Raw genomic sequence first — 12,272 nt, 5'->3', positions numbered from 1 at the left:
CCATTAGTCCTCGCGTTTAAAAAGCCAGATTTGACCAAAATGGTAAACTGAATAAAATAAACGCACATTTAAAAAACAGAGGGCTGTCGCATTGTCTCTGAGCACCCCCGTGAATCTTTGGTGGTGCTGTTCGTTTTTTTTAAACCAGATGCTGTGTGTGTCTGTCAGACCTGGATGTTGCAATGCTTTGCTCCTAGTTGTGAAGCTGAAAGCAAAACTGCTTGGGAACTCGTAACAAAGCAGTGTGGGACTTCCTACTGCCTTCATTGTTCTCCTGAAGAGAAATGCAAAGAACAGGATGAGGGAGGACGCTGGCTTTCTCTAATGTGCTTCCCATCCACGAACACAAGGTATAATTTGTGAAACACATAAGGATTTAAAAAAAAAATATATCCTCCAGTCCTGCAAATAGACAGATTGGCCTGATCCTGTGCATGCACGTGGAGCCCCAAGCTAAGCTGTGATTTAATTACAATCTATCCTCTGCCTGTCAAGATGGCAAAAACACAGAGAACCCTTCTGTAACAATAACATAAGACACACGGTGAGCGATAGCGGGAGGTGAATGGAAAGGCCCAGGGAGGGCCGCGTTCCCAGGCTGCAGGAAGCTTTTTCTGTAGAAAATGGAGTTTCCGAGGTGTTACTTTATCTCACAAGGAGGTGTACGTCTGCCTCTCTCTACACCCTCTTTCTGTCAGGAGCATCTAAACAAAACCTTGCAACTGGAGTCATTACGGTGCGAAACCGAGCGCTCGGTTGAATCAGCCTGAAATGTTTTCAGTGTGAGTCAGTGTGACATGAAATCATGTTTCTGCCCAGCAGAGTCCCCCCAGGAGCTGCTGCTGGTCCCCGCTGCGTCTCCTGCACATCTCACGGAGCAGGAGCCGGGGCAGGAGGGCACGTGTCCTGCCACCTCAGCTCCACCAGCCTCTGTTCCACCCCACGCACCACCTTGCTGGGACGGTTTGGTGGCAAGACATTGTTTTTGCCGTTTTGTCCCCGTTCCGAAAAATGGAGCAGTGTGAAAATGTCAGCTTTTCCTGCGGGTGGCGGTCCCCAGCCTTGGTCAGCTCTGGTGAGCAACGAGTACTGTAATGAACCAACGCTCTGCTGTTGGCAGCGGAGGGCTAATGTCAGGGTTTGATTTGTTCATTAAAGGGCATCGGCTCGTGTATAAGCTATCCAGTTCGTCTGACCTCTGCATAAAACCAGATTGAATAATCTGGCAGTGCCACCGCTGTTAATTGTATTGTGGGGTTACATGTAAAATTAGTAAATCTAAATGACATGTAAGGCCTTGTCCGATTAGCAGGAGCTTCACGTGCTTCAGGTTTTGGAACCTTCTCTAGAGGTCTAGAGGAAAAAATAAATAAAAAGGAAAGAAGCAAACAGGAAACCTTGTCTGGAACCTGTTTGGGGCCCCATCGTGTGATGTACTGCACCATCCTACATGGGTCATATGTTCCCAATAATTCTGTGACCACTGACAGCATAATTTTTTGATTCCCTAAATCCAAGTTGTGTTACCCCAATGTCTGCCCATGTAAAGCAGTAGTTAGAGGACTCTGCCCAAACTGAATAGAGGATGTTGAAAAATTAATACTGTGAAATGCATAATAATTGGATTTTAGGCTAACTTGATAACATGCAGCTGTGTTATAAGAAACTCAGAAATGAATGGCTACATGTGTCCTACCTGCATCTACTGATCTTCCCAAATGCACTTTATCTGATTCATTATCATTTACTGATTGCTCGACCTTCTGTTGATACGGGTTCCTCTGGGGGAGAGAAGCGTTTTTTCCATTGCATCCTTGGAGCTGAGCAGGACTTCATGTGTGAACCTTGCTGCCAGGATTTTTCCTATAGCTATATATATATATATATAAAAAAAACAACTGTAAATTGTTAATCTCTCCCTCACTTAAGCACCGTTCAACTACAAAGCCCTGTAATCACTGCAATGGGGGAGCACATGGAAAAAGAGCAAAGGCTCTACGGAAAAAGCAACAATAACAACAAAAAAAACTACCTCCAGAGATTCATATCCAGGGAACAGCACTGTGCATTTAAATAGCAAAGTCCTGGGGCACTGCAGATCAAGGGGCAGTAGATGGTACACTTCCAGGAGCTCAGTGCTCTCACAGCACACCCAAGCTGGTGTTCCTCCCCAAAATACGCGGCACTGAGGACCAGCTCAGTCTTTCTTTTATGCCCCTTCCCCTGCAGTTGCCTTTGCTTGCCCTTGAGGACTGTGCTCACCCAGGGGCAGGAACCTGCCAGCCCCCAGCAGCCAGGCCAGCTGCGTTATTTACAAGAATACTGAAACTTCAACACAAAGGTGAGATTTTTAGGTAGTGCAGAAGTGAAGAGAAATCCCATTTTTGCACTGCTTGCGGTAAACCTAATGCAGCCTTACCCCTAGCAAACCGTGTTCCCAGAGTCCCGCAGAGGAATACCAACTTCTCCTTTTTTTGCCGAGATCTCGAGGATAGCATCTGTATGCACAGCCTGCAGCACGAGGCAGCACGGCCCCCCGGCTCAGCAGGGACGTGCTCCGGTGCCCACCCGCGGCAGCAGGAGCATCGCTGCTCCCAGGCACCACGACTGCAGCCCTGCCCACGGGACGGAACATCTGCTCCGGTTCCAAGACCCTTTTATCAAAATTATTTTGATAAAAATGATCCAAATAACCATAACCTCCTGATATGGTCATTTATGCTGACCAGTCTGGATCTGAGCTACCCTAAGACAAGCGGTATTTAGGCTCTCTCTTTCCTATCTTGGCTTGTCTTGCAGACCAAAGGGAGCCCCAGGCCTGGGAAACACCTGACCTGAAGCCACCCCCATCTGGCATTAAGCACAGATCAGTCAAACAAGAGAAACTGGCTCCATCTTTTGTCAGATGCAAATTGCTGGGAGTTAATTAAGACACATTTCAGGATCAGTGAGGTTTTTTTCTTAATGATAATCTGTCCTGGGGTGTGGGTAGGGTTCGACATCTCGGCAAAGGGGTTACAAAGCTGGAACTGCACATCGCAGTCAGCACAGGCAGAGGTCCCACAGGGCCTCGGCCACAGCCCAGTGCGTAGGGTGCTCAGGGACCTGACAGCACGTGTGCACCTGTGGGATGGAGGCAATTGGGGTCCAAATCCTCCTTGGTGTATTTATTTTTCCAGATTTTCATTCCCTTTTAATGTTTGGTGACTTCCGCATGGCTTGTGAAAAATGTTTTGCAAAGGGGGTAGAGCCACAATGGCAATATGCTTCAATATGCTTCTGCTTTTCTGCAGGCATATCAAATACTCAGTGTTTTTCCCCACAAAAAAGTAAAAGTCTTTTATATACAAAAAGAAGGATAAAAAAAAAAGAAAAAAAGAAAAAAAGAAAAAAGAAAGGTTAAACCACAGAACAGACTTTCCAAGTCTGATATTTCAGGCTTCCCACTCGTAGTCAATAACCAAAGCAGAAACCAGTCAGAAAACAACCGGAGGTACTTAAAACAACTTAAAGTAATCATCTGAGTAGTGCTTAACGTGGTGGTGTCTGAGTAGGAAGACAGGGTCTGAGCCAATTGCTGTTGCCTTTATGTGGAGTTTTCTCTCAGAAGTGTTTACTTCCTCATGCCTTCATGGAGATGTGGCAGTCTATGAAAGCACTCCTCCTGGAAGTAGATGAAAATGGCTTTAAAAAAAAAAAGGTTTCTAGGTCCTGTCATAACAAGGAAAAGCTTAAAAAAGATGTTCAAATGTTCACTACAGGCAAGACATGCTGTGCTTTTATGAAATGGATGGAGAGTTTCAAAGACATCAGACATTCTGACTTGCTGAAACATCACCATCAGGGCTCCCCCAAATACCACTGCACCCTGTCAGAAAGGAGGCACCAAAGTCCATCCTTTACGTAAGAAGGTCTTCTGCAAAACAGGAGAGTGTCTTCAGGCTGCTGTCAGGCCCAGGAGATCCCACAGAGTTCAGATGTTCGGACTGACAGGCCACAAGAGAAAGCTGCCCGCGGCCTTCAATGTCTGCTTTGTGGCCCTCTGAAGGCCTTTCCCAGCCTGCAGTATGGAAGAGCCTTCACTCCTACAAGTCCCAGCTGAAGTCATTAACACCACCTACAGACAGAAAAGTCTCCGAAGGGGTGAAGAACCAGTCAGGAGACCGGCCAGGATGGCCATGGCATCTCCTCACCACCGCCATGTGGCCTAGTGACTAATGCAGTTAATGCAGCCACAAACATGGCATGAAAGGATGGCTAATCCCTCAGGGCCTTGAAGATTACACCATCCCACCAAGAAATACCTCCAGAAAGCCGCAAAGAAAGACAAACAGGACTCCAAACAATGACAGCAGGACAAAAAGTCCTTGAAATACAGGTGTCAGGTGATAACAGGGGGCAAAACCAAGACGAAGGTGGAAGGGTTCACCTAGCTATGCGGCAGCCTGCCGGTCAGCAGAGACCTGGAAATGAAGTGACAGCCAGGGTGCAAAAAGCAAGGCCAACACTTGGGTCAGCCCAGAGTTATACAGAACAAAAGAAAACGTGTCTATTTGAACAAGGTGATCTTAGTGTTAGCGCGTGATTTCTGAGAAATGGAACAGTACCAAAACATCAGGCAGGAAATGAGGTGGTTTTAAAAATGAGTGTGCGTGAAAGATGTGCTGCATACTCAGTGGAATGACTCCATCTTCAGTTTAGAGAGCAGGAAGGAGCGGGGCTTGTCTCCACTGTGACAGGGGGAATCCCTGCACACATCTGAGCTCACAGCCTGGGCCTTACAAATGTGTTACCACAAGGAAGCCATCAGCTGAGAACTAGATGGCAGGAGGAAACTGGGGCAGTCAGAAAAGCCTTCACAAGGAAGGCAGATCAACACCAAACGACAAAGACATGGACGGCCCTATTTCCCCCGTGAATGAGTGCTGGAGTGGGAAGGAAGAGCTGGAATATTTCCTTTGAAATTCTGGCCCCTACAGGCTCAAAGCAGACAGCATATTAAAGGAGAGATTTTTAAAAGTGATGTTATATACTTAATTAATCTCCGGGTTCCAGAAGTTTGTGCTTCTCAGTTTGCAGCTCCTGGCACCGGCAGTACTGCAGCCTTTGAAAGCAGGTGGTGGTGAGTGGGGAGAAGCACACCACAGATGACAACAACTGGAGAGAGATTTCTTTGTCCACACAGCCCAGGCACTGCTCCAGCTGTGCCCAGAACAACGCTCTGGAGAAGCAAGGCACCAAGTCATCAGGAGCTTCTCTATTCCTCTGTTTGTAGAAAAGGTCAGGTCAAATTTAATCTGCATTACTCAAGTTTCTGCTTTATCTAATACTTCTGCATCTGATAGCAGAGTCTGGAGGTGGGACCATATCCTTGATACCAGTTATTAGCACGACGTTTGTCTATATGCTGCACGGCTACTGGGGTTTTTCCAAACCGGCCTCTGCAACAGGAGCTAGCTGAAAGGCTTGGGGCAGTGGCAGAGGCAGGAGGGATCTTTGTGCCTCTATCTGTTGGATGAGATGAAGCCTGTTCTGATGGTGTCTCCCTCTCTGGTGCCCATCAAAGGGGCCTGTAAAAATCAGTCACCATGAAGAAAGGTTGGAGAGGAGGCTGCAGCAGCATCTGGGGGAAACTGAGGGTATTTCCCCAACCGACTCACTCCCTGCCATCCGTTATACACCACTTGACTTTTAATAGCATATACACAATGCACTGAACGCAGGGAAACAATATCTGGAAGAGAAAGAGTCCTGAGTGCTGAAAACGTGCAATTTTCCTTACCTGGCATAAATGACAGCCCAGCACAAAATAAAGTCAAAGGTGTTCCTGTAAAACAACTGATACATCAATAAAATAAGCAGGTAACAATCTCTGCATGTGCCTTGACTGATGAAGGGGGAACGGACCAAATCCGCTGTGACGTGCAGGGTGACCGCTGAAGGCACAGATCCAGACTGTCACAGTGAGGGGACACAGAGATGGATGAGGCAGAGCGAGACACAGCTAATGGTGATGTGAAGCCAAAACGGAGTGCAGTGGAGATACTTTGAAGGTGCCAAGCTGGATTGGCTGGTGAGCAGCAGCATCAGAGGTCTCAGGGCAGGTGGTCAGTAGGTGAGGTGAGCCCACCGGTGAAATCCTCAAGCCTTAAGACAACAGCGAGCTGCATACACCTCCACGGAGATAAACCCTTCCGATCCACAGCACCCCACCAAGATGCATGCTCTATGCAAAATATCTCTGGATTACTTCGCTGCTAAACAAGATTTCAGTGCTTTACACAATAAATTAAGAAGGAAGGTAGACATATTCTAACAGAAAATCCACTATCCTCTACATAGGCTGGTGGTGGATTTGGTGATTTAAGAGCAATCATGCTCTCAGAAGCACCTCAATGACATCCACAGCAAAGTATGAGTTTTGCAAGTGGTGTAGCTGACACAGGCTGTTTGCTGAAGGGGAATTAGGCTTTTCCTCTGCAAAACTGAGCATTGAGAGCTAGTCTGCCTGCTAGTCGATGGCACTTTGAATGCTAAAAACCCACATTGCTTTTGGAAAATAGGACTTGGGCTCCTGAAACATGCAGGCTCTCTTTCAGCCTTTGTTTTCTGTCTCTAACATGATCTAGTGTAAGAGTCAGGATGCAGCTGACCTAAAATTGCCTATTAAAGATAATGAAAAAACCTGTAAGACAACAGCTTCCTCCAGGCATGCAAAACAGCCGCACTCACCTTTACCAGTATTGCCTGTATGCTGTTTCAGGTCCTGACAGATTAAGGAATCTGGGAACATAACGAGCGCATCAGCCTAATACCAATGTCGAGATTAAACACAGTAAAACCAAGAAAAGCAACAACTGTTTAATCAGAGAGAAAGAAGCTTAGAGGGTGAAAATGGCATTACTTCATGTAGTGCTAGAAAATGTTTGCTTCAGTTTGATCAACAAGATGCTGGGCACCTGCTAACCCACCTGGAAAGGGAAATGACTGAAATCAGAAATCTAGCAAAAGGCTGTGTACCATTAAGCCCTACAGTAGCTTCTTTTTGCAGACTTATAAGGAACAAAAGGAGAATGTGCTGTCCCGTGCAAGAGGCAGGGTTCTTCTGAGTGTGTGTCGCAGTGTTACCATGGCAAGGGGATGAAGCCAGTTCACTTTATTTATCTCACTATATTCAGCATTTTTGCAGATCCTGGAACCACATATCTATACATGACTTTTAGCTCTTATTTAAGAAGAGATAAGCAACTGAAGATCTTTGCCTTAGGAAAGCAAGTCTGAGAATATGATCCTTGGGAGGATTAAAGAAACCAAAGGTAAATTCAGAGGCCTTGGAGATGCAGCAGATGTGATCTGCATGGTCACAGGAGACTCGTGCCTCCACACCTCCCCTCAGTTACAGCCCTGCTGTAGCCCTACCAGCAGTAAAATATTGGAAATGTGAGTGACAGCTTAGATTACACACTATCAGACACAGCCAGTGTAATCTGCTGCCAGCTCCCTAAAAGGAAATCCTTAGCTAACAAATATGCTCCGGTCTTTTGAGCCGGCAGATAATGATCAAACAGTGAATAAAATATATCTGGATCTCAGGTAAGCGTTTGACATCATGCCATGCACCGGACTGATCTCCTGAAAGAGCAGAGCCAAGCAGGAGGGCGGTTTGTGCTGGTGACGGTGCCCCAGCTCAGGGAGCAGGAGGTGGGTGGGTGAGTGCCGCACCGCTGTCCCTGGCGCTGCAGCCCCAGCTCTTCCTCTCCAGGAAGGTCAGCACGGCCCTTGGGCTCTCTGCTCCTCTGTCTGCTGCTCCAGCCCCGGAATTTCATTTTCTCTGTATGCGAGGCATGTCCTTCATGTGACACGGCAACACACGGCTTTCCTACAGGGATTTGACAGTGGGCAGGAAAGTGATCAGTTTACTTGTATGTAGAAAAAATCCTGCACGTGAGATTCTTGCCCATCATGAGGATGAATATCACCTCCATGTTTGCAGTCTGCTCTGCCCTATATAAGGCTGTCAGATTTCCAGGGCAGAGAAATGATGTGCTTTTAGGTCCCTGAGCATCGCAGGGTGCTGGGACCCGGGAAGGTGCTGCGGTGCAAATCCCTAACAGCTCTCCTGCTGCAACTGCCATCCCCACCAGTAACATACTGGGAGCAAGTACTGGTCTGAGACTTGTTTCAGGACAGCAGCCATGTGGACACTGACAACCGGATTTTGATTGTACTGGGAAAAAAAAAGTCTCTGTTTGAAGCAGCACGTCTCGGCTCGGGGAGACTGCTCCTGCCGAGGCATTTTAAGTAATTTCTGTGTAAATCTTTCTCTTATGGTAAAAATAATAATAACGAAATGGCGAGACACAGAAAGTATACGGACACAGTGGAAACCAAATTTGGAATGATTTAGATGATTCAGGCTTTCTTAGGGTAATAAGCAGCTAGCGTGGTTCAACACACTCGCGCGCAACCCAAGAGCTTGGGGCTGGCGTGTAGGCTTCAATGAATGATTCATTATTCTGCACACGCGCTGGCTCCTCAGCCACTCCAGCCTGTACCCATCTGGATCTCAGGAGAAATTCCTAGAGTGTGTAATTGTGCATAATGCGATCATCCTGCAGCAGGAAATAGGCTTGTAAGCATTCTCAGCCAGCACAACTGATGTCACACAGATACGGCCTGCAAGAAAACACCGAGATATATATCGCAGCGAGCCGTCCGAGAGCTAAGGCGGCCTCTCGGGAGCCACGTTTCCCACAGGGGGATGTATTTAGGGCCCAGGGGGCACGGCGGAGGCTGCGGTCGGGGGGCCGGGAGGCGCCGGGCTGCGGCCCCCGGGAGGCCGGGGCAGGCCCGGGGTGCGGCGCTGCGCGAGGCCGCGGCTGCGTTAGGCCGCAGCACCCCCTAGAGGCCAGCGCGGGCCCGGGCCTCGCTGAGGAGGGCTGGGGGCTCTGCGAAGCTCCAGCCGTGCCTCCTCGGGCAGGTTTTAGCGTAATAAACGTGTTTCTCTCAATAAACAGCCTTCGACTGCCGCACTGGGCCGGGCTTGTGGCTACGGCTGCCTTCCTTTCCGGAGTTCCTCGCTTCCGCATCTGATATTAGCCAAAATGGGGCTTTTCCACACAAATAAAGCCATTGCTATGCTTAAAATTAATCCCATATACAGCACCTACTTCATGTTTCTGAAGTTACACAGCTTTGTGTTTGATTTCATAAACCATCCATCTATTTGAAAGGGAAACATGTCTAAAATATGCAATCCTAAAACATAAAGAAACACCGAAATGTGAAGTCTCAAACCGATTTTTCAAGTGAAAATTAAAAGATGTTGGGCAATTACACCGAGTCCTCTCATGAAGATGCACTTTACATTGGTGCCGGGGACATACGACACTCACGTTCTAGCCTGCAAGGCCTGGCTGGGGTCCCTCCATGTATGCCGGGCTGGTAGGGAATAAAATCAGGATGCCAACCCAGCAAAAAGAATATAAATACTTTTGTGTCTGTTTTGCGAGATAAACCAGAGGAACGCGATAAACACCAAAGGCAGCACAGCCGGAGCAGAGCAGGAGGGGGCTGGAAGATTGGTCTCTGGCTCGATGATAACTCAGTTCAGGAACCGTGACCTGGTGCAGGCGGCGAGGGGCGCAGACCCTCCCCGAGGGCTGGTGGGCGAGGGCTCGCCCTGCTCCCAGCTCCAGCACCCTGGGAAGGAGCTGGGGCCAGGGCTGGCTGCAGGTACCTGAGAAGCTGTGCCACAAGCGGCATTTGCAGGAGTGTAAGGAGAGGTACAAGGGCCTGGCAAGGACAAAGACCCTGGAGGTGGGACGGCATCTGCCCAGGTGGTGCAGAGCGCCCTTGGGTGCCGAAGACCTGGTGCAGCCCCAGATGTGGCCCTGGTGGTTCCTCCAGCCGAAGAGACGGGCCCAGCTCTTGCCTGAGTTTCCCTTGTGCCCGCACTGCCCTCCTAGCTGCAGGCAAGTGCTGCACCCTCACCCAGGACCCCAAGCCCATCTGCCCCGCAGGATCTGGCCCTCCTCGCCCTTATCCAGCCACGCAGCTTGGCCCAGGGCAGCTCTCCCAGCACAGAACACGCCGCAGGAAAAGGCCACGAGCAGCACGCCACAGAGCTGCTGAGCAGCACGTGCCCTGCTCCTCACTTCCTCCAGGCACTGCTGAGCTCCAGATAACAAAAACCTGTGAGGCCCTGATAACGCTGTCTTCCCCTCCTTTGTCCTCAAGTGGTAACAGGATGTTTAATTATTGAGATCAGGCTGAATATGGAGAGATTATTCACCATTGATCCTGGGTATAAGCTGTTTCCCTTGCAGAATAATTTCTTCTTTTTTAAGAACTTTTTCCTCCCTCCTCTCTCCAACTTAATTTCCACCCCAGCCATGAGCCTCAGTAGAAAATCTTACCATAATCATTCTGAGCAATCAATCAGAGCAGTGGAACCAATTTTGAAACTGTCACTTTTAATTTTTCCAATAAAAAAAATTGAGCATTTCACTCAAGCTACTGTTGGGATTCAGGCTCTTAAAGCCTTCACTCAACTGCATCGGTGCTTCAGAGATGTACTTGGGAATCTAAAGAGCTGGCACAATTGCAGAGAAACGAAAACAGATTGATTTTTAGCAGTGAGAAGAAACCTGTTTTTTTAGGTGCCTTTGGACCTGTCTGACAAAACCTTTTATTTCTTCCCTGCTTTCCTCCTCTACAAAAATAACTAAAAGGTGCTGGTGATTTCACACACGCAAAAGGCTGACACTAATCAAAAAGTTGACGACTTATTGAGAGCTCAGCGCATAAATACATGGCTAACGAGGGCCCAAAGAGCAGACTGGCTTGGTGTGGGGGGCAGGATTTCTTCCTGTCCCTCTCTGGCTTGGGACATCTGCAGGCACGTTGGCCATAGAGGCTTACCTGTGGGGCGAGGCACGAACGGTCTCGGCACAAGCGGCTAGAGAAAGCTGTCCTGGAAAGCGTGTGTCTATTAAATGTAGCGGTGATTGCTCTTTTTGTTCGAGGCGTGTGTGGGCTGCATTTCTGCTCAGCGAGGAGCGATCAAATTAGAGGCTTCACGAGTCTTTCATCAAGCGAACTCTGTGGCTGTAGGGAAGTCAAAGGGAATTTTGCTGTTGCCCTCAGTGGAGGCAGTGCACCTGTGCCTCCCCTTCACAATTTATGCCAGCTGTACCCCGTAAGCTGCCTTTTGCCTGTATTTTAGTGGGCTAATGGATGGGGGGGAAGTCATGCCCAGTGAAAACATGGCATGCCTACGCGTGTGAGAGAGAAAACAGCAAAAGCAGCAAACGGTGCCCAATTTTGTCTCTCCCTCACACCTCTGGGGCCCCAATGTCACACTGGATCCTCACCATAAAGCTGTACGAGCTCCTAAACCCCCTCGCTTCAAAGCTACGCCTGGTTTCAGGCCAGTTGCACACTGAGATAAGCACGGAGACAACACGGCTTTGTCGGTGGCTACTGCTAGCGCCATGCCCGCAGTGTAGGCAGTGACTGCCGGGCCCAGCCCCACGCCTGCCTGCTGCCACCTACCTCCTCCTGCTGCCACCTATCTCTACCTGCAAGACGTGGTGCGGGATGCAGCAAGCCAGCTGCGAGGCAGCAGAGTCTGCTGGAGCTGGTGGTGGCAGCAGCTGCCCTTCCATCTTCACCAGCACGCCCCCAGCTCCCCCGGCTTGGTTTATTGCATTTATCGAGGGTGCAGAACGGATCAGGACGTTTTGAAGATGCAGAGAGCCCTTTGGCATTTGAAGAGGGAGAGGAAGCCTAAGAAACAGATAAGTTAATATGTTTTCAGTTTGCAGGAGAGCTTGGAAATGCCACTGATGCTTTATTCATCTCTTTTCCCCCTGGAGGTCAACAGTAATCTGCTTTTTCCTCTCTCAATGTTGAATTTCCTTTACTGAAAGTTAAAAGGGATAGTGGAAAGTTAATTCTATTTTGGAGACGGACTGTTTCTGTCTGTGCCTTTCATAATGCTTCTGGATTATTAAAACAGGATTATTTATTTACTTATTTCAAGAAGTCCAATTTTATTTCTGTGCTGTTCTACTTCAGTAATTTCTCGCTCCTGGAAAAACCCCAATGACTCTGTCCAGCCCTCTTTTTTATTTTTATTTTTTTATTTTTTTCTGGGGACGCTGGGGCCTTTACCCATCAGCTCTTGCTGCTCACCAGCTGGGGCAGCAATGCCAGGCAAGGACAGAATTTGCCCCCCAGGCCAGATGTGGCCACATTCCCCAAACAAG

This window comes from Cygnus olor, chromosome 9, assembly GCF_009769625.2.
Source record: "Cygnus olor isolate bCygOlo1 chromosome 9, bCygOlo1.pri.v2, whole genome shotgun sequence".
Lineage (NCBI taxonomy): Eukaryota > Metazoa > Chordata > Aves > Anseriformes > Anatidae > Cygnus > Cygnus olor.
Note: the sequence above shows the minus strand (reverse complement) of the source record.